This window comes from Sphaeramia orbicularis, chromosome 12 (assembly GCF_902148855.1).
Source record: "Sphaeramia orbicularis chromosome 12, fSphaOr1.1, whole genome shotgun sequence".
NCBI lineage: Eukaryota > Metazoa > Chordata > Actinopteri > Kurtiformes > Apogonidae > Sphaeramia > Sphaeramia orbicularis.
In genome coordinates, this window is record NC_043968.1 from 47880501 (window position 1) to 47900819 (window position 20319).

The following is a 20319-nucleotide window of genomic DNA, read 5'->3' on the forward strand; positions in this document are numbered from 1 at the left end:
TGTGAGGGGTTCACACATTGGACCTTTGTAATGGCTAAATTACTTACATGCAAATATATATGGATATATTTTATATATCAAGGTTCAAGGTTGCCTTTATTGTCATTTGACAGTACAGAGTACATCAAATGAAATTCCGTTCGAGGATTAGGGTCTTCAAGCCGCTGCCGTAGAGCGCCGCCACAAGACCCTTCCCTCAAAAAAAATTTGCGTTTAAGTACAGAAGAAGATAATGCAAAGCACAAATGTAAGACATCATGCATTTATACATACATCATACATCATATAGGCTTCTAACTCTATTCCAGATATCTTTACATGCATACACATGTCACTGTGTATTATGGAGCAGTTTTTTGACCTCTTCTGTGTTGTGTCCAGAGTAGAAGGCCGAACCGACATTTCTCACAGGGGTCTTATCTCTAAGCTCCTGGCACTTACCAAAACACTTTTGACACACCATAATTTTCTCATCTTTATCTTACGGGAGACAGAAGACTACATTGTTACTTGTGTTTTTGGGCTCAGACAGCTTCAGCCTTTGCCTGATGTGTATCTCTTTCTTGGAGCTCCAATAAAGTGAATACTTTTGACACTGAATGCTTGAACTGATCCTTCTTTATTGAAGACAAATTAGTAGAGTATTATTTTTCCATAACACCTTCAACCTGAACAAAACTTGACTTAAAAAAGTCAGATGACATAATAAAGAAAACAATTCAGCTGCAGTTCATTTATTTATTGTTTATCATGTCAGTGTTATTTCTGAAACTGTAGAACCAAAGGTACAACACTGATACCACTGCTTGTATTTTTCAGTAATTTAATGACAATTCGAATATGTATGAAGGTGCTGGAGGCTGTACAGAGCACACATATTTATCCCTGAAAAACATTTTTATATTTGCTATTTTCTCTCAGGCAATCTGGCTGGTGTTGTTTCATTACATTTTAAAACAAGCTGCCAGTGTTGTTCATGTAAATGGATCATGATTTCATCCTTACCAAAAATCTGTTGAAATCCTTGGGCTTTCAGTCCAGGTACAAATGGACAATGAGAAAACTCTCCACTGTGGCTTTTCTGACCTGAATTAATCACTGAGCACTTTTTAAAGGATTTGAATAATAAATGGTGGAGAACACAAAGAATGACCTGACATGAATTGTTGCTGTGCCACAAGGCAGCAAAAACCAGGAAACTGCAAAAGGTCCAGTAAATCTAACCTCCTCTCCAGCTAAGGTCTGGACGACACACCTACAAATTCAAAGTCGTGCTTTTTACCAGGCAAAATTAATCAGTTGTTTTTTTAATTTTAATTTTTTTTTTTAGCATTTTTATCAAAGTATAAAATGTTTTCACTTTCGCTGCAAGTTGCAAATCCTTAACAAAATGTATCCGATTTAAACTCCGCGCACTTCTGGCCCCTAGGCTGTTGTGGCAAAGGTACAAAATAATTCCTAACTCAACACAAAAAAACTCCTGCTTGAGTTCCAGACTTTACCATTCTATGCCATACTTAACCTACTCAGCCCTGGGCCACTTGTTTCCAGTGGAAATCATTTTAATGCAACACAAAACAATGGATTAGCCGATAGCAGACGCTTCATTCATTTAAAGCTATACCTACCGATGTGGCATTTCTCACAGCACTTAGCAGAAGTTGGAACATGAACAACCCGCCTCTCTCCAAAGCCCCGCCCACTTCCCGCTGCCTGAGCTCTGAGGCTCCTCCTCCTCTCTCCTCCTGCGCGATGAAAGCGGAGGAGGAAGCAGAGGCGGAGGTCCGGTCCGTTTTGGCGTGTCCGCGGACCCCTCCCTCAGTAATCAGATACATCATCCACCTGCCGCGGGCCCGCGGCTCCTGTTCCATCAGTAGACCTGGTCTGTGCAGTACTGGGTCAGGGTCTTCACTGCAGTGCCCAGGGGATGGGCGCGCGCACTGTAAACGCGCGGCCTCCGCGAATTTTCCGTGGACATTTGAAGTTTCATAGTCCATACAATTATCATCCTACATCATCTTACATTGTGTGACACCATGTACATGTACCTGTATGAGTCCCACCGTCATAAAAGCTGAGCTTTATGCAGACCTGTTCAGTCCAGTACAGCTGACTTCTGGACTTTTATCTCCATCTTTCATTCATCAGACTCCTGTTTGTGCCCCTCAGTTGTCGTTTCTGTTCATAAATCCGTTTTTTTCACTTCCACATGTGCATGTCAGTTCTATCCAAACACATCCTAGACAGTAGACTGTGGTCAGTGACAGGAGAAGCAGCGCCAGTGAAGCGTCACATTCAGAGGTACACATATCGGATGTGAGACGGCGATAATGGATCGGATGCTGGACGGCCGTAATGGATGATTGACAGGAGGCTCATTCAGGTTCGGCCAATTATTTTATTCGGACCGACTAAAATGATTGGTCAGACTTTTATCAGAAATATATGAGAATTAAACATTTTTGAGTTTCAATACCTGGTGGATTTCTTTTACATTTTAGTTTGACACACACTTATTAGGAGCATTTTAAGATGACAAAAGAAAAGTGTAAAAATGCCACATCATACGGTATAGTTTTAACCAAGTATGATCAGAAAACAGCAAAGGCAGGACAAAACCTGTAATCATTCCTTTATAATGCAACCTTTATTTTTGTTCTTCTTTGCTTCCTTCAGTGAGTGACAGTGGCAGAGAAATAATATGCCTGCTAGTCTTAGCTTTGTGTTGCAAAGTTGGTCTGTTATTTGAGTCTGATCTCATGGAATCACGTTGTATGCCATGGCAGTTCCTATGGCATTTGACATGCTATATGTATTAATATTTATCCTTTTGCGTGTTATTAAACGCCATCAGGTTGCATGTCAATTTATGCCAAGATCTCCAGTTCACATAACCCTAACCCTCAGTGAGTGGTATTTGACGCGCTGTGAACATACAAATGGAAAACTTTTAAAGCGTACAGACAATACACCAATTAATGCCAATTAAAAGTGGCGTGTATATTTAAGCGATTTCATGATATCATGGTTATTTAATGAAATTCTTCATGACACACACTGGTCTGCTAGCTTGTTTTAGATGTTTGTCCATTTAAGTGCTTGTTGTTCCGATTGTGCTCTGTTGTCTCACAATTGGTTTTGTTGAGCTTTAAGCTGATGTTCTTCTGGTTATATGAATATATAGCACATGTATATTGCCACACTTTGCATATTGCATAGCGTTACCATGGCAACTCAAATGGAACTGTGGCTGCTTGCCGTTTACACAAGTACATCTATCTATCTATCTATCTACTCTATCTATCTATCTATCTATCTATCTAATCTATCTATCTATCTATCTATCTATCTATCTATCTATCTATCTATCTATCTATCTATCTATCTATCTAATTCAGATATGACCCATTTGGGCATTCAGAGCAGGGAACATAGAAGCACAATCATGTTCTGCAACTCTGATTCATTAATAAAACACATGTTTAATAAATGACAGTGGTTGTAGATGCTTGTTTGTTCAGTTAATGATATGTTTTACTGAAATATAACTTTTTTCTTCAGTTATCTCCATTTTGAATAAGTAATATTTGAATAAACAATGCACTTTTATGAAAAATCTACATGACTAGTCAGTTAAATGAAGGGAAATATCTGATCTTCACTGAAAAATGCAAAATGCCGAGGATGATATTGTAATGAAATGGTTGATAATTCACTTAGGAAAGGATAAAGATGGAGAAAATTTTATTTAGATGTGACTTTCAAGGGTTAAACTGAAACAACATCTAGAGGAAAAAAATATTGTATTTGTGTTTTAAGTTTTTAGTTTGGCTGAGGTCTCATAATAGAGACGGGGCAGTATTCATGACCCAGCCACTACTGGGAGATGAACATATTTTGGCTCTCATACCATCTATCTTTATACACAGTCTATGTTTCCTATATTGTCGCTGCATGTAAAGCCTTGTACTTTTCATAGACAGTTATTAAACATGAACGTCAACACCAAAAGTGAGTAAAATGTCTACAGTCTTGTCGATCTGAACATAAATAGATCTAAAAGGATGATTAAAAAGCTGACACTGAACAGCTGTTGTTACTGTTCTTTTTTAGACAAAGACTTGAGCTCCAAATAGCTGCTAAGACCTCAGGGACCTAACAGCCCTAACTTATGTCTCTCATTGTGAAACATTCTGCTCTGGTGGATAGCTGAAAACCGGAAACAGGTGGCGATATGTGTGAAAAGTGAACATAGCAGACAAGTAATCCTGTAGAGCTAGTCTTGGGGAAACTGACTTTAAGCTCCCCGCATCATTTTCATCTGAGGAAAATAAGCCATGAACTGTGGCTCAAGGCTCCTCTGGTTTTCAACAGAGTGACATTGGCAGGTTTGCGGCACATGAACCTCATCGCTTGTTGAAAGCATCACTGATCACAGCTGTGACAGGCCTGAGAAGGAGCAAAGAGGACTGGAAGTGAAATTAGAGCTAACGAAAGCCTGAAAAGTACAGACTGACATGTGGTGTATGAGACGATGGCAGCAGGAAGGTTTGTTGGTCCATTGTTTTACTGAGGAGTTAATCAGAAAAATATCCATTATTACAATTTGTCCTCATTTTGAAAATTAAACACAGAGTAAACAAAAGTACACAAAGAAATAAAAGACAGAAAGCACACACTTTAATATCCCACTCCCCTCCCTCCACCCAGGATTTACATCTTATCACAACAAGGGATGCCACATCATTATTGAGGTTATTAGTATATTGTAGAAGAAGACGATGCCAAATCCCATCAAACTTTATTTAACAGCAAGAAGCGGTTTTCTCTCCAGATGAGAGTTTAACTACACTCACAGTCAATGAAAACTTTGAGATCATATTTTGACATAATTTTTATTTTGAAAACCCTAATCTGGAATTTTTTCGTATGAATCCTTTGTTTAGGATATTGGCATACAGAAACAAAATCTAAAGTTTCAAGAATAATTTCAAAACAAAAAACTTAACAAAGAAAATGGCACCTGCCAAACACAAAGTCACAACAGTAGCGGACCTGGTCAGGAATTGCCACTCTCTCCCTGGACGCAGTCTATCGTCAGCAGAGCCTGTGGTGTTGTGGCATTCAACCAGGTTTCTGATTGTGGGTTGGGAACAGCCCATACATACGCCTGGCTATAACACTGTAGCTCAAACCGGCCTCCACCTTACCCAGTGCCCGGAGACGTTGTTCACGTGGCGTGATGCCGTTCACTGGACTAATAATGGTGGCCTTCTTTGGGCCTTTATATAGGCCTTCAAAACCAATCCTCAAATTGTGCAAATACCCACTGAGTATTGCACAATGTGTATTTGGTCCACTTTTGCAAAGAGACCAACCCATGTGCAATGAACCGTGACAACATGACAACTCATCATTGTCTCAACTACCCGAGCACTAAGTCATCAATAAATCCACAATGAATAATTACAACCCCCCTACAAGTAGAAATATGCAGACATTTCTACCTCAAAGTTTCTATTGACTGTCAGTATATTTCTTCCAACTAGGGCTGCATGATTTTGGCCAAAAATAAAATCCAGATTTTTTCTTCTAAAAAAACTCAATTTTCAATATCAATTAAAATTTTTGGCTAAAACTACAAAAGACAACAGAAGGCATGTGATGATGTTTGAGGAGCTGAAATAAGTTGGTTGTGCTGCTGTCTTTTACAGATACCATCTTCAGAGAGTTTGCAGTGAGGAATGGTTTGGTGTCCATCGGAAAACTTTGAAGCTGTACCAATTACACACAACAGACATCCTCTTGCTATTTTTAGCCACAAACGCCTCAATCTCCTTAGCAAATGCCATGTTTGTACTGGTGTGTGGAGACCAAAGAATGTGGAGACAGTTAGGAGGAGGAGCCTACAGTAGCCTGGAGGTGCCCAGAGTGTAATGATCTGAGTACGGTGACTGAACCCAAATGCAAGACCCAGAAGCAGATGTAAGAGTTTACAGTGTTTATTAAACACAGGTTTAACAGACAAGTCTTGGATAGTGATTATATACAGATTCTTGAGGTCACAGAGTTCAGGGTTCTTCATGGGGTTTGTGAAGTGGACCAGAGACAGACCCTCACAGCCCAGACCAAAAAAAACATGTCGGGTATCCGACTAGGGGAAAGCAGAGGGATGTCAGAACACAGACCAGGTCATACACGGTAAGGCAAACGGACAGGCAACAGTACATGGGGGACAGACAAGCTCACGTACCAGAAAAACAGGCAGGAAGGTCGAACACATGTAGAATCAACAGTAGCAGAGGCACAGACAGGGGTCAGGCAAAAGGCAGATGTCTTGAAAAAACAATCCAGGTCAAAAACAGGCAGACAGACAGACAAACAGGATCCAAAACCGCTGGTAAGTAACACACAATGCAATACAAACTGGCACAAGACAGGGGAAAACACAGGGCTTAAATACACAAGAGGGAGGGAAGACAATGAGACACAGGTGGAGTAAATCAGGGCGGGGACAGGTAATCACACACAGGTGGAAATGATTAGGGAAAGGAAGCAAAGACACCAGACATGACACATGAGGAGAACTTAACAAAATAAAACAGGAAGTGACAGACAAAACCAGACTAATGTCTGGTGGCAGATGTGACACAGAGACACAAAAGAGACACGGAAGATTAAAATCAATAACTGTGCAACCTACTTCCAACTATAATTTAACGGATGGGACTCCTGCTTTTTTCCATAACATCAAACAAGTCTTTTTTGCTACAGTAAGTGCACAGGATAGCAGTTGACCAAGGTTCATAATAGTTTTGGATTTTTCATTATAGTTTAGTTTTATTAGTTTTGACTTTTTTTCTCTTAATTCAGTTAATTTTAATTAGTTTTAGAGCAGGTTTGCTATTTTTTTTATTTGTTTTCATTATTTTCTAAATGCTTAGTTTTAGTTTAGTTTTTTTCCTATCTTTTATCTTCTTCACCGTCAAATTCAAATAAATCCCAGACAGGACTCTGCTGCTTTCTCCCAACTTCACTCTCCATGTTTCCAGGTAGAGTGGGGACCGGAAGACGACTAAACGACAAGTGACAAGAAGTGACGGACTGTGAAATATCATATGGTGCCAGTAGCTAAAATTGCGGGAAATAAATCTATTTTATGTCAATCCGACATTGACAAAGACGAAAATGAAGGGACTTTCATCCAGAATTTTTATACGTTTTAGTTAGTTTTGTAAGGTCCACAATACAGTTTCAGTTAGTTATCTTTTTTTTTCTTTTAATTATAGTTTTTATTTATTTCAGTTAATGAAATTGTTTTTACAATTCTAGTTTTCGTCATTTCGTTAGTTTTCGTTAACGATAACCTTGCAGTTGACGGTGATATTTGTTAAATTGAGAAAACTCATCAGAGACTCTGAGTACGACCAAAACTGGATCAGGTTTCAACTCTATATGCAACACATGTGATACAGTTTTAAATATGTTATTCCAGAAGAAATTAACATAGGACACAGAGCATAACTATGGAGAAGAGTGGCTTCTTCAGTATGGCATTTGCCACATAATGAGGATATAGTTGGAGAAAATGTGTGTAACTGTGTCGAAGCATAGCAGGAAGGTTAGAACTTTTAACCCATAAAGACCCAGAGCTACTTTGTGTCAGTTCCCAGATGAATTTTCTCTCTATTTAACCTTTCATTAAGTGATTTATCACCATTTATTATAATATTTTCCTCTGTATTTTGCATTTTTCACTGTAAATGATGTATTTTCCTATATTTAATTTCCTATATTTGATTTAGATATTAATGAAAACTCACAGTAAATTCAAAGGTTATCATATCAAAACAACCAAAAAAAAAAAAAAAAATGGAAGAAAAAGTGAATGTTGGCAGCAAATATTCATTAGCTGAACATAAACCATGTGTGTCCATCCACTGTCATTGATCCAGCTCCATGGGTTTTACTGGGGAATCAATGTTGTACAGGTGTTGGTGTTTCCATAGTAACCTCTCTGAACGTCCAAATGGGTCATATCTGATGACCGTGAAAAGATGATAAACTGCATTTACACCAATTATTCCACATGTATTGATGGGAACAGTGGGTCAACAGGCATTAAACAGTTTAGATCCGTGGATGCTTTTGGCTGATGGTGGAGGTTTGGGTCTTTATGGGTTAAGGACAAAAATGCAATAATTCAGTGCACCATATGAAACAAATCAAAGAACTGTTTTGGTGTGAATTGGACCCCTGATACAACGTCAATTCTCAGAGGAAGTTTTTAAACTCTAGATGGAAGTCTTGTGTGAAGAGTGTTTAGCTCTATTATTGTGAGCTCTCTCTCTCTCTCGTCTTTTGCCAGTGGTGTAGACAAGCTGAAGTTTAACCAACACTAATTTTCCGTAATTGCAATTGTTTACTTTTGTTTTGCTGATTGTAACTGAGCTTGCTTCCTTCTGAAACCTCATCAGACTGTCATTGTCTTCAGGCTTCAAATCTCTCCCAGAGCTGTCAGTGGAATGTTAAACATGTTGGATACGTTCAGGCTGAATGTGTGCTGTGGTGGCAGCGTACTGGATCAAACATTACAGCCTAATGGCTACAGGGACAAAACAATTCTCAGAGTGGTAATTTATCCAAAGGGCGGGATGTGGACCAATTCAGGATAGGACTGATTTCGATTTCAGTCCTGGCAGGAATTATCCACCTTAATTAGTGTTAGGCAGCAACAGAATAGATTTATTTAGAATGAAATACATGTGTGTTTTTTTTAGGCATTAACTTTAACATTAACTTTAAGCTTTAATTTACATAACCAAGAATCACAATACAGTTACAAGATTTGCATGTGCTTATGTGGAGTTTGCATCAGAGTCTGTGTTAAAACTGATTGTTTTTATGTTAGATAACCAGGCGAAGCTATCGACTGTTTCAGATACCTATATCCTGAATAACAGCCACAATGCACTGATTTAATATAAATGGTTTACGTAAGGTTTTTTTTTTATCCTAAGCTTCAAAGAGTCTTACATGAGGTAGATCATTCTTTCTTTCTTTGAACTGAATTATTCTGTTGCTGTACTGGAAAACTACTCTTCCCCAGTTTACTGTTAATATGAGGAAATTTTAAAGCACCTTGTGAAAATAGCTCATAATGAGCTATACCCAAACTTATATAAGGCCAAATAATTTGGCAATTTGGATTGAAAATGTGTGTGTGTATATAACCATCTGATGTAGTGAATTGCCAAGCACCATCCAGGGGTTTCAGGGTAGTGGACTGAACAAAGCAGACTTGATGTTTTTTTTGTTTTTTTCCTTATTTCCAAAGGAGATTAGGCTCTGCTGTATAGTCAAAAAATAACAGTATTTTTTTTTTCTATTTATTATTTTTGATTGAGCTGCTTCATATCATGTTGAAAATAATTTTCAAAATTTATTTAGTTGTTTAAATTGCAGAACTAGTTGAGATGGAGACCAACTAGATGGGATGAGGAGAGTCTATGAATTGTGTTCTTCTGAACACATTTGGTCTTTTTTGAAATTTATAACCATCTTAATTATTAGAGGTCTGCAGGTCACTGAAAGCAGCCTGCAACTGAGGTAAGATCTTGGTTGTAGTGGGACTGATGTACATTGACATCAGTGGCAAAATTTGCACAATACAACTGCAGTACAGTGCAGAGTTGACGAGTAAATATTAATGTACAAGGAAAATGTAGCAGACCTTATACTGAGCCTTGAGGAATATCTATTTCAAGTGTTTGAGAACTTGGTATAACCCTCAGAACTGCAGTTAGAGCGCTATTGGAAAAAAAGATGATGTAAGGATGAGTTGTTAGTGATGACGCACTTGAACTAACCTTGAATGTCTAAACACTAATATGTATGTATTAAAAACAAACACAAAAGCATATCTATACCATCGTAGGCAGGCACAAAGCTTATATGTCCACACACATTACTTTATCTATGTTTCAGGCTGTGGAAAAACATTCATGAATTCACTCTCCTCTGCTTATTCAGTACTGGATGATGGAGTCAGCCTTAGCAGGGATGTGTAGACCTCTCTCATGCCTCCTCCAGGTCCTCCAGGGGACACTGAGGCATTCCTACACTCAGGATGTCGTGGGCTTTCCCCGGGGCCTCCTCCCAGTGGGATATACTGTACCTGAAACACTTCACCGGACAGAAATCAGTGTAGAGGAAAACTGGCTTTACTCAGAGTGTCTCCCAGATGACCAAATTCATCACTCTATCTCTAAGGGAGAGCCCAGCCACCCACTGAGGAAATCAGTTCCTCTGCTCGTATCCATGACCTCATTGTTTTGGTCACTACCCAGAGCTTGTGTCAAAAGGTGAGGGGAGGAATATAAAACCCCTGGTCCATCATTCCCTCACTCATGAGCAAAACCAAAAAAATAAGAACAAAGAGTACCTCAGACACCACATAAAAACTAAAGTATGGACATGTAAATATAGATTTTATTCTCATCTTTGTTAACTTTAACTCTAATTTGATCCTTAGGACAACTGAAGGCCATGGAAAAATTGGCCTCCATTATTTTTCCAGAAAAAAGGTTCACAAGGCATTCATGTTTTAGATATACTTAGAATATTCAGATGGACTCCTGCCTTCAGTCTATTGATTTGTCAGTATTGTCTGAATTCAATTATATCATTGACTACAACAATTTAAATAAGCACAAATATTAAAAATACTTGGCTCTATATTCTGTATTCTTATGTGAAATACATTTAAAACTAACAATTCAACACTGACATAATGTAGTCTCCTACTCCAGCCTTTCTGACTAATGATTAATTCTAATAAAAGCGATATAATACCATTTTACCTTGTATCATAGCTCTTTTAACTAATTGGTGAAATTTCACAGGAACAAATCACTTTCTTAGAACCTCTGATGAAGCAGAGACTATTTTGCCCATTTTCCTGTCCTGTTAATCACCATGTGCTCCCCTTGATGTATTTTATTACTCCTCGAGGGGCTCCTTGATCTTAGGATGAGAATTATTGCATTAGATCTAAAAACACACAATCCATTTTTTCTTATAGGGGGAATCAATTCCAGCAGTCAGCACAAACCTGTTTTCCTGAATAAAATGTCAATGCAAGTTTCTGCCAAATACTATATATATATATATATATATATATCGGGACCGAGTACGTGTACATATACGGGGTGACTGAAAGGAAAAAGCTTGGGCTGGCTTTAAGCTTAAGATGGCAGATGTCACCAATTTAGACAGTAGCAAGTCACATGACTACAAATGCCATGAAGTGTCTTTGGTGGTTTATTAAATATCTGGAAGAACGGACACTCGTAGCGTACTTTGTTTCCACGTTTGACTGTACTGCCAGTGTCCCATGAGAATGCGTCCGTCGGCTCAGGTTACACTCCGTTAACCCGTGACGGAGAATTACAACGGGGAGAATGGGCCACTCTTGTCGACCTCCTCTCCCATCGCTTCTCGGCCTTTTGGCTAAGATCAAGTGTAGTATCTGTTCTTATCAGTTTAATAGCTGATACGTCCCCTACCTGGGACCATGTATTAATATGCTTTTTGGATCAGGGAGCTGGAATAGGGCTTGTTCCATCCACTCCACGCATTGACCTGGTATTGCAGTGCCTCCAGGAACGGTGCCACACTTTCTCTCGGCATGTCAAATGGTAAAAGTCAGCTGTTGCCCTTGTTACACACCAGCACAATGCTGTTGAGGTGTTTCTCCTTGGAGAAGGCTTTGGCTAAACAACTGCCTTGCAATTTTGCTCACAAACGATGGGAGAGAGTCTCTGAAACGTTGAGCTGCCCTGTTTCACTTTGCCCGGGCTGAGATTTGCCTGTACCGCTGAGTGGGTTTTCTCGGCCCCGAATGGTACCCCACAGGGTGGTGGCTCAAACGGGATGATCCCTTTTGATTCGGCTTAAACACCAGTTTCCACTGGGATATCTAAATGCCCGCCCATGCTGGCTAGGTAAGATTTCGCGCGCTGGTTTAAAGACAAGTAAGGGTTTGGAAAGCCATGTCTCTTTACCGGGGCCCTGGACCAATCAGAGGGCGCAACTGTCGACAGTCAGTGCGGGAGGAGAAAAGCCTCGTGTGCGAATTCCTTGGTGCATGCTTATCCCCCAAATAGAAATTGCTCACCGATTTCTCATGTGGCCGGTCACCCGCCAGGGGTAAAAAATGTCACCGACGGTGCTTTCAGACTGCTTTGCTTTGGGTGCCGTGTGGATGATGGGCGCCATAGGTCAGCTGGGCCTGTCTGTAAAACACCCCCTTTTGTGGCGCGCTTGGGTGTCATACTTACCTGGCAGGGGAGAAACCATGATCAAGAAGGTGGTTCACCCAGGGCGAGGCTCAACCATTGCACTGGGGTTGTGCTGACCCCTGCGAATTCCCCAAATGTGGGAATCTCGACTGCATAATTTCTGATAGTGGGGGACTGCGTTCGCGCTCTCCCCTGAGAATGTGTTCAAAGAGGAAAGAAACAGATGCACACCAAGGGAGAAAAAGCAGCTGCGGCAATGCTGGCGCTTGACGTAGGCCTTATGAGAAAGAGCAGTCGCTCCGTTCTCACAACAGAATGCAACAAGTCAACAGTGCTGAAACCAGGCAATTAACGTCATCATTAACATGTGATGAAATACCTTTCATTTCAGTTTTTACCTGTGGAATACCTTTTGTGTCCCCCTTGCTAGCTGTGTGCCTCTTTTTGTTTTTTTTGTTTTTTTTTTAAAGCATGGCCTTACCGTCATGCCGAGTTAACCTGCAGTGATTGGCGTGTCGCTTTTGTCGGCGCACCTTGAAGGATGAGTTCAGGCTCCGACGGAGGGAGGGCGCGGCAGAGAACAAACAGTTGACTTTTTCTTTTTTTTTTTTGTCCATTCAAGAGAGCGGATGGAGGTCAGAGTTCCACCGCGAAGCCGCTTGCAACGTGGAGTTGTGCGTCTCGTTAGCCAGCTACTGTTGTTTCTTTGGGACCGAGTACGTGTACATTTACGGGGTGACTGAAAGGAAAAAGCTTGGGCTGGCTTTAAGTTTAAGATGGCAGATGTCGCCAATTTAGACAGTAGCAAGTCACATGACTACAAATGCCATGAAGTGTCTTTGGTGGTTTTATTAATTATCTGGAAGAAACGGACACTCGTAGCGTACCTTTGTTTCCACGTTTGACTGTACTGCCAGTGTCCCATGAGAATGCGTCCGTCGGCTCAGGTTACACTCCGTTAACCCGTGACGGAGAATTACAACGGGGAGAATGGGCCGCTCTTGTCGACCTCCTCTCCCCATCGCTTCTCGGCCTTTTGGCTAAGATCAAGTGTAGTATCTGTTCTTATCAGTTTAATATCTGATACGTCCCCTACCTGGGGACCATATATTAAATTGCTTTTTGGATCAGGGAGCTGGAATAGGGGCTTGCTCCATCCACTCCATGCATCGACCTGGTATTGTAGTGCTTCCAGGAGCGGTGCAACACTTTCTCTCGGCATGTCAAATGGTAAGAGTCAGCTGTTGCCCTTGTTACACACCAGCACAAATGCTGTTGAGGTGTTTCTCCTTGGAGAAGGCTTTGGCTAAACAACTGTCTTGCAATTTGCTCACAAACAATGGGAGAGAGTCTCTGAAACGTTGAGCCGCTCTGTTTCACTTTGCCCGGGCTGAGATTTGCCTGTACTCCTGAGTGGGTTTTCTCGGCGCCGAATGGCACCCCACAGGGTGGTGGCTCAAACGGGATGATCCCTTTTGATTCGGCTTAAACACCAGTTTCCACTGGGATATCTAAATGCCCGCCCATGCTGGCTAGGTAAGATTTCGCCCGCTGGTTTAAAGACAAGTAAGGGTTTGGAAAGCCATGTCTCTTTACCGGGGCCCTGGACCAATCAGAGGGCGTAACTGTCGACAGTCAGTGCGGGAGAAGAAAAGCCTCGTGTGCGAATTCCTTGGTGCATGCTTATCCCTCAAATAGAAATTGCTCACCGATTTCTCATGTGGCCGGTCACCCGCCGGGGGTAAAAAATGTCACCGACGGTGCTTTCAGACTGCTTTGCTTTGGGTGCCGTGTGGATGATGGGCGCCATAGGTCAGCTGGGCCTGTCTGTAAAACACCCCCTTTTGTGGCGCGCTTGGGTGTCATACTTACCTGGCAGGGGAGAAACCATAATCAAGAAGGTGATTCACCCAGGGCGAGGCTCAACCATTGCACTGGGGTTATGCTGACCCCTGCGAATTCCCCAAATGTGGGAATCTCGACTGCATAATTTCTGATAGTGGGGGACTGCGTTCGCGCTCTCCCCTGAGAATGTGTTCAAAGAGGAAAGAAACAGATGCACACCAAGGGAAGAAAAGCGGCTGCGGCAATGCTGGCGCTTGACGTAGGCCTTGTGAGAAAGAGCAGTCGCTCCGTTCTCACAACAGAATGCAACAAGTCAACAGTGCTGAAACCAGGCAATTAACGTCATCATTAACATGTGATGAAATACCTTTCATTTCAGTTTTTACCTGCGGAATACCTTTTGTGTCCCCCTTGCTAGCTGTGTGCCTCTTTTTGTTTTTTTTTGTTTTTTTTTTAAAGCATGGCCTTACCATCATGCCGAGTTAACCTGCAGTGATTGGCGTGTCGCTTTTGTCGGCGCACCTTGAAGGATGAGTTCAGGCTCCGACGGAGGGAGGGCGCGGCAGAGAACAAACAGTTGACTTTTTCTTTTCTTTTTTTTGTCCATTCAAGAGAGCGGATGGAGGTCAGAGTTCCACCGCGAAGCCGCTTGCAACGTGGAGTTGTGCGTCTCGTTAGCCAGCGTACTGTTGTTTCTTTTGGGACCGAGTACGTGTACATTTACGGGGTGACTGAAAGGAAAAAGCTTGGGCTGGCTTTAAGTTTAAGATGGCAGATGTTGCCAATTTAGACAGTAGCAAGTCACATGACTACAAATGCCATGAAGTGTCTTTGGTGGTTTTATTAATTATCTGGAAGAAACGGACACTCGTAGCGTACCTTTGTTTCCACGTTTGACTGTACTGCCAGTGTCCCATGAGAATGCGTCCGTCGGCTCAGGTTACACTCCGTTAACCCGTGACGGAGAATTACAACGGGGAGAATGGGCCGCTCTTGTCGACCTCCTCTCCCCATCGCTTCTCGGCCTTTTGGCTAAGATCCAGTGTAGTATCTGTTCTTATCAGTTTAATATCTGATACGTCCCCTACCTGGGGACCATATATTAAATTGCTTTTTGGATCAGGGAGCTGGAATAGGGGCTTGCTCCATCCACTCCATGCATCAACCTGGTATTGTAGTGCTTCCAGGAGCGGTGCAACACTTTCTCTCGGCATGTCAAATGGTAAGAGTCAGCTGTTGCCCTTGTTACACACCAGCAGAAACACTGTTGAGGTGTTTCTCCTTGGAGAAGGCTTTGGCTAAACAACTGCCTTGCAATTTGCTCACAAACGATGGGAGAGAGTCTCTGAAAAGTTGAGCCGCTCTGTTTCATTTTGCCCGGGCTGAGATTTGCCTGTACCGCTGAGTGGGTTTTCTCGGCGCCGAATAGCACCCCACAGGGTGGTGGCTCAAACGGGATGATCCCTTTTGATTCGGCTTAAACACCAGTTTCCACTGGGATATCTAAATGCCCGCCCATGCTGGCTAAGTAAGATTTCGCCCGCTGGTTTAAAGACAAGTAAGGGTTTGGAAAGCCATGTCTCTTTACCGGGGCCCTGAACCAATCAGAGGGCGTAACTGTCGACAGTCAGTGCGGGAGGAGAAAAGCCTCGTGTGCGAATTCCTTGGTGCATGCTTATCCCTCAAATAGAAATTGCTCACCGATTTCTCATGTGGCCGGTCACCCGCCGGGGGTAAAAAATGTCACCGACGGTGCTTTCAGACTGCTTTGCTTTGGGTGCCATGTGGATGATGGGCGCCATAGGTCAGCTGGGCCTGTCTGTAAAACACCCCCTTTTGTGGCGCGCTTGGGTGTCATACTTACCTGGCAGGGGAGAAACCATGATCAAGAAGGTGGTTCACCCAGGGCGAGGCTCCATCATTGCACTGGGGTTGGGCTGACCCCTGCGAATTCCCCAAATGTGGGAATCTCGACTGCATAATTTCTGATAGTGGGGGACTGCGTTCGCGCTCTCCCCTGAGAATGTGTTCAAAGAGGAAAGAAACAGATGCACACCAAGGGAAGAAAAGCAGCTGCGGCAATGCTGGCGCTTGACGTAGGCCTTATGAGAAAGAGCAGTCGCTCCGTTCTCACAACAGAATGCAACAAGTCAACAGTGCTGAAACCAGGCAATTAACGTCATCATTAACATGTGATGAAATACCTTTCATTTCAGTTTTTACCTGTGGAATACCTTTTGTGTCCCCCTTGCTAGCTGTGTGCCTCTTTTTGTTTTTTTTGTTTTTTTTTTAAAGCATGGCCTTACCGTCATGCCGAGTTAACCTGCAGTGATTGGCGTGTCGCTTTTGTCGGCGCACCTTGAAGGATGAGTTCAGGCTCCGACGGAGGGAGGGTGCGGCAGAGAACAAACAGTTGACTTTTTCTTTTTTTTTTGTCCATTCAACAGAGCGGACGGAGGTCAGAGTTCCACCGCAAAGCCGCTTGCAACATGGAGTTGTGCGTCTCCCTAGCCAACGTACTGTTGTTTCTTTTGGGACCGAGTACGTGTACATTTACGGGGTGACTGAAAGGAAAAAGCTTGGGCTGGCTTTAAGTTTAAGATGGCAGATGTCGCCAATTTAGACAGTAGCAAGTCACATGACTACAAATGCCATGAAGTGTCTTTGGTGGTTTTATTAATTATCTGGAAGAAACGGACACTCGTAGCGTACCTTTGTTTCCACGTTTGACTGTACTGCCAGTGTCCCATGAGAATGCGTCCCTCGGCTCAGGTTACACTCCGTTAACCCGTGACGGAGAATTACAACGGGGAGAATGGGCCACTCTTGTTGACCTCCTCTCCCCATCGCTTCTCGGCCTTTTGGCTAAGATCAAGTGTAGTATCTGTTCTTATCAGTTTAATATCTGATACGTCCCCTACCCGGAGACCATATATTAAGTTGCTTTTTGGATCAGGGAGCTGGAGTAGGGGCTTGCTCCATCCACTCCACGCATCGACCTGGTATTGCAGTGCCTCCAGGAGCGGTGCAACACTTTCTCTCGGCATGTCAAATGGTAAGAGTCAGCTGTTGCCCTTGTTACACACCAGCACAAATGCTGTTGAGGTGTTTCTCCTTGGAGAAGGCTTTAGCTAAACAACTGCCTTGCAATTTGCTCACAAACGATGGGAGAGAGTCTCTGAAAAGTTGAGCCGCTCTGTTTCACTTTGCCCGGGCTGAGATTTGCCTGTACCGCTGAGTGGGTTTTCTCGGCGCCGAATGGCACCCCACAGGGTGGTGGCTCAAACGGGATGATCCCTTTTGATTCGGCTTAAACACCAGTTTCCACTGGGATATCTAAATGCCCGCCCATGCTGGCTAAGTAAGATTTCGCCCGCTGGTTTAAAGACAAGTAAGGGTTTGGAAAGCCATGTCTCTTTACCGGGGCCCTGGACCAATCAGAGGGCGTAACTGTCGACAGTCAGTGCGGGAGGAGAAAAGCCTCGTGTGCGAATTCCTTGGTGCATGCTTATCCCTCAAATAGAAATTGCTCACCGATTTCTCATGTGGCCGGTCACCCGCCGGGGGTAAAAAATGTCACCGACGGTGCTTTCAGACTGCTTTGCTTTGGGTGCCATGTGGATGATGGGCGCCATAGGTCAGCTGGGCCTGTCTGTAAAACACCCCCTTTTGTGGCGCGCTTGGGTGTCATACTTACCTGGCAGGGGAGAAACCATGATCAAGAAGGTGGTTCACCCAGGGCGAGGCTCAATCATTGCACTGGGGTTGGGCTGACCCCTGCGAATTCCCCAAATGTGGGAATCTCGACTGCATAATTTCTGATAGTGGGGGACTGCGTTCGCGCTCTCCCCTGAGAATGTGTTCAAAGAGGAAAGAAACAGATGCACACCAAGGGAAGAAAAGCAGCTGCGGCAATGCTGGCGCTTGACGTAGGCCTTATGAGAAAGAGCAGTCGCTCCGTTCTCACAACAGAATGCAACAAGTCAACAGTGCTGAAACCAGGCAATTAACGTCATCATTAACATGTGATGAAATACCTTTCATTTCAGTTTTTACCTGTGGAATACCTTTTGTGTCCCCCTTGCTAGCTGTGTGCCTCTTTTTGTTTTTTTTGTTTTTTTTTAAAGCATGGCCTTACCGTCATGCCGAGTTAACCTGCAGTGATTGGCGTGTCGCTTTTGTCGGCGCACCTTGAAGGATGAGTTCAGGCTCCGACGGAGGGAGGGTGCGGCAGAGAACAAACAGTTGACTTTTTCTTTTTTTTTTTGTCCATTCAACAGAGCGGACGGAGGTCAGAGTTCCACCGCAAAGCCGCTTGCAACATGGAGTTGTGCGTCTCCCTAGCCAACGTACTGTTGTTTCTTTTGGGACCGAGTACGTGTACATTTACGGGGTGACTGAAAGGAAAAAGCTTGGGCTGGCTTTAAGTTTAAGATGGCAGATGTCGCCAATTTAGACAGTAGCAAGTCACATGACTACAAATGCCATGAAGTGTCTTTGGTGGTTTTATTAATTATCTGGAAGAAACGGACACTCGTAGCGTACCTTTGTTTCCACGTTTGACTGTACTGCCAGTGTCCCATGAGAATGCGTCCCTCGGCTCAGGTTACACTCCGTTAACCCGTGACGGAGAATTACAACGGGGAGAATGGGCCACTCTTGTTGACCTCCTCTCCCCATCGCTTCTCGGCCTTTTGGCTAAGATCAAGTGTAGTATCTGTTCTTATCAGTTTAATATCTGATACGTCCCCTACCCGGAGACCATATATTAAGTTGCTTTTTGGATCAGGGAGCTGGAGTAGGGGCTTGCTCCATCCACTCCACGCATCGACCTGGTATTGCAGTGCCTCCAGGAGCGGTGCAACACTTTCTCTCGGCATGTCAAATGGTAAGAGTCAGCTGTTGCCCTTGTTACACACCAGCACAAATGCTGTTGAGGTGTTTCTCCTTGGAGAAGGCTTTAGCTAAACAACTGCCTTGCAATTTGCTCACAAACGATGGGAGAGAGTCTCTGAAAAGTTGAGCCGCTCTGTTTCAATTTGCCCGGGCTGAGATTTGCCTGTACCGCTGAGTGGGTTTTCTTGGCGCCGAATGGCACCCCACAGGGTGGTGGCTCAAACGGGATGATCCCTTTTGATTCGGCTTAAACACCAGTTTCCACTGGGATATCTAAATGCCCGCCCATGCTGGCTAGGTAAGATTTCGCGCGCTGGTTTAAAGACAAGTAAGGGTTTGGAAAGCCATGTCTCTTTACCGGGGCCCCTGGACCAATCAGAGGGCGCAACTGTCGACAGTCAGTGCGGGAGGAGAAAAGCCTCGTGTGCGAATTCCTTGGTGCATGCTTATCCCTCAAATAGAAATTGCTCACCGATTTCTCATGTGGCCGGTCACCCGCCGGGGGTAAAAAATGTCACCGACGGTGCTTTCAGACTGCTTTGCTTTGGGTGCCGTGTGGATGATGGGCGCCATAGGTCAGCTGGGCCTGTCTGTAAAACACCCCCTTTTGTGGCGCGCTTGGGTGTCATACTTACCTGGCAGGGGAGAAACCATGATCAAGAAGGTGGTTCACCCAGGGCGAGGCTCAATCATTGCACTGGGGTTGGGCTGACCCCTGCGAATTCCCCAAATGTGCGAATCTCGACTGCATAATTTCTGATAGTGGGGGACTGCGTTCGCGCTCTCCCCTGAGAATGTGTTCAAAGAGGAAAGAAACAGATGCACACCAAGGGAAGAAAAGCGGCTGCGGCAATGCTGGCGCTTGACGTAGGCCTTGCGAGAAAGAGCAGTCGCTCCGTCTTCACAACAGAATGCAACAAGTCAACAGTGCTGAAACCAGGCAATTAACGTCATCATTAACATGTGATGAAATACCTTTCATTTCAGTTTTTACCTGCGGAATACCTTTTGTGTCCCCCTTGCTAGCTGTGTGCCTCTTTTTGTTTTTTTTGTTTTTTTTTTAAAGCATGGCCTTACCGTCATGCCGAGTTAACCTGCAGTGATTGGCGTGTCGCTTTTGTCGGCGCACCTTGAAGGATGAGTTCAGGCTCCGACGGAGGGAGGGCGCAGTAGAGAAAAAACAGTTGACTTTCAAGCTGGCGCTTGATGTAGGCAGTTGCTCCGTACTCGCAACAGAATGGAGCAAGTCAACAGTTCTGAAACCATGCAATTCATG

At 43.4% G+C, this 20319-nt stretch overlaps 10 non-coding genes across 10 annotated transcripts; all 10 read left to right on the plus strand.

Annotated features, from left to right (window-relative positions):
- Positions 1–11491: 11491 nt before the first annotated feature.
- On the plus strand, positions 11492–11680 carry LOC115430898 (U2 spliceosomal RNA). The gene has a single exon (XR_003937024.1). It is a non-coding gene; the product is annotated as a U2 spliceosomal RNA (small nuclear RNA).
- Positions 11681–12333: 653 nt separating this feature from the next.
- On the plus strand, positions 12334–12497 carry LOC115430870 (U1 spliceosomal RNA). The gene has a single exon (XR_003936999.1). It is a non-coding gene; the product is annotated as a U1 spliceosomal RNA (small nuclear RNA).
- An 825-nt stretch (positions 12498–13322) lies between these two features.
- On the plus strand, positions 13323–13513 carry LOC115430883 (U2 spliceosomal RNA). Its single transcript, XR_003937010.1, has one exon. It is a non-coding gene; the product is annotated as a U2 spliceosomal RNA (small nuclear RNA).
- A 653-nt stretch (positions 13514–14166) lies between these two features.
- Positions 14167–14330, plus strand: LOC115430878 (U1 spliceosomal RNA). Its single transcript, XR_003937006.1, has one exon. It is a non-coding gene; the product is annotated as a U1 spliceosomal RNA (small nuclear RNA).
- Positions 14331–15159: 829 nt separating this feature from the next.
- Positions 15160–15350, plus strand: LOC115430893 (U2 spliceosomal RNA). The gene has a single exon (XR_003937019.1). It is a non-coding gene; the product is annotated as a U2 spliceosomal RNA (small nuclear RNA).
- A 653-nt stretch (positions 15351–16003) lies between these two features.
- LOC115430871 (U1 spliceosomal RNA) lies at positions 16004–16167 on the plus strand. The gene has a single exon (XR_003937000.1). It is a non-coding gene; the product is annotated as a U1 spliceosomal RNA (small nuclear RNA).
- An 825-nt stretch (positions 16168–16992) lies between these two features.
- LOC115430887 (U2 spliceosomal RNA) lies at positions 16993–17183 on the plus strand. Its single transcript, XR_003937014.1, has one exon. It is a non-coding gene; the product is annotated as a U2 spliceosomal RNA (small nuclear RNA).
- A 653-nt stretch (positions 17184–17836) lies between these two features.
- LOC115430882 (U1 spliceosomal RNA) lies at positions 17837–18000 on the plus strand. The gene has a single exon (XR_003937009.1). It is a non-coding gene; the product is annotated as a U1 spliceosomal RNA (small nuclear RNA).
- An 825-nt stretch (positions 18001–18825) lies between these two features.
- Positions 18826–19016, plus strand: LOC115430888 (U2 spliceosomal RNA). Its single transcript, XR_003937015.1, has one exon. It is a non-coding gene; the product is annotated as a U2 spliceosomal RNA (small nuclear RNA).
- Positions 19017–19670: 654 nt separating this feature from the next.
- On the plus strand, positions 19671–19834 carry LOC115430875 (U1 spliceosomal RNA). Its single transcript, XR_003937004.1, has one exon. It is a non-coding gene; the product is annotated as a U1 spliceosomal RNA (small nuclear RNA).
- Positions 19835–20319: the final 485 nt, after the last annotated feature.